This window comes from Hylobates moloch, unplaced genomic scaffold, assembly GCF_009828535.3.
Source record: "Hylobates moloch isolate HMO894 unplaced genomic scaffold, HMol_V3 SCAFFOLD_14, whole genome shotgun sequence".
Classification (NCBI taxonomy): Eukaryota; Metazoa; Chordata; class Mammalia; order Primates; family Hylobatidae; genus Hylobates; species Hylobates moloch.
This window is the reverse complement of record NW_026652289.1, coordinates 49,084,137-49,085,871: the sequence shown is the minus strand read 5'-3', so window position 1 is coordinate 49,085,871 and position 1,735 is coordinate 49,084,137. Positions and strand designations below refer to the sequence as shown.

The following is a 1,735-nucleotide window of genomic DNA, read 5'->3' as shown; positions in this document are numbered from 1 at the left end:
AATGTTATTTTACATAAAAAAAAAAATTGTGTCTCCAAGTGTGTTGTCTCTTCCCTGAGATTGGAGGAAGGAGCCAGCTCTACTCTCAGCTTCTCTTCCCCCTGGAGAGGAGGTGAGAGGAGAAAGTGCTTCTCAGGCCTACGCCCTTGCACTCCATACCAACCAGTGCCAGGTTTGAAAGGAGAGGCTTCAGTTCTCCCCTGCCAGTGGGATAAGAAGCCACACTGCTCAACCTCAATGAAGCACTTCCCCTGCTATCAGCAGGGCCCCAGGTCAGAGCTGGCTATTGTTTCCATCAAGAACAGAGCAAAGGCCAAGCTCCATGGTTTACGCCTGTAATCCCAGCACTTTGGGAGGCCAAAGCGAGGCCGAGATGGGAGGATTGCTTGAGCTCAGGCAGGTGGATCACTTGAAACCAGCCAGGGCAACATGCTGAAACCCTGTCTTTACAAAACACACACACACATGCACACTATATATACACATATATATATACATACACACATATATATGTATATGTGTGTATGTATATATATATAGAGAGAGAGAGAGAGCGAGAGAGAGTGTCTCACTCTGTTAGCCCAGGCTGGAGTACAGTGGTGTTATCTCAGCTCACTGCAACCTCCGCCTCCCGGGGTTCAAGCAATTCTCCTGCCTCAGCCTCCCTAGTAGCTGGGATTACAGGCGCCTGCCACCAAGCCCAGCTAATTTTTTGTATTTTTAGTGGAGACGGGGTTTCACCATGTTGGTCAGGCTGGTCTCAAACTCCTGACCTCACCTCGGCCACCCAAGTGCTGGGATTACAAGCGTGAGCCACCGGGCCCAGCCCAGGATGTCGTTTTTCAAGTGTTCCCTTTCAGTTTATTAGTGGCCAAGGGACAAGCCAAAGCAGATGATGGATAATTAAGAAGGTGGGGCTTTAGAACACAAAGCTTGCCAGAATTCTAGTGTGGGCGGAACTTGATTGTATTGAGTCACCATAAGTGGACAAGGAAGGAGCTTTTGACAGGCAAAGGGGGTATAGCTCAGGGGAAGAGCATTTGACTGCAGATCAAGAGGTCCCCGGTTCAAATCCGGGTGCCCCCTTCCTGAACATTTTCTCCCTTCCATTTTAAAGTAGATACTGTCAGTCACAGTGTCACCAGAAAAGATGAAAAAACTTCCAACTTACTCTTGTGCTGAAATTGTTCCTCCCACATTCCAGCTGACCACTAGGACAAAAAGTCCCTTTAGGATCTCCTTTGTCTTCAATTAAGATCAAGTCCCTGAGGAGATTCTAAATCTATAAGTCTGAGAGCCGTGAAGACAATTTGACAATTAGGTGTGTGTCGGAGTATAGATAAAAATGTTCCTTCAACGTGTATTTTTGAAAACTTTGTACACGCAAAGCTCCCTTGAATTAAAACATGAAAGAAGGGCCAGGCACAGTGGCTCACACCTATAATCCCAGCACTTTGGGATGCCAAGGCAGGCAGATCACTTGAGGTCAGGAGTTTAAGATCAGCCTGAGCCACGTGGTGAAACTCTGTCTCTACTGAAAATACAAAAATTAGCCGGGCATCGCGGTGTGCGCCTGTAATCCCAGCTACGTGAGAGGCTGAGGCAGGAGAATTGCTTGAACCCAGGAGGTGGAGTCTGCAGTGAGCCGAGATCATGCCACTGCACCACTCCAGCCCGGTGACAGAGACAGAGACTCTGTCTCAAAACAAAAACAAAAACAAAAACAAAACTCTTT

At 47.6% G+C, this 1,735-nt stretch overlaps 1 non-coding gene across 1 annotated transcript; it reads left to right on the top strand.

The window, feature by feature from the left end:
* Positions 1-1,014: 1,014 nt before the first annotated feature.
* On the top strand, positions 1,015-1,086 carry TRNAC-GCA (transfer RNA cysteine (anticodon GCA)). The gene has a single exon. It is a non-coding gene; the product is annotated as a tRNA-Cys (tRNA).
* The last annotated feature ends 649 nt before the right edge of the window (positions 1,087-1,735 follow it).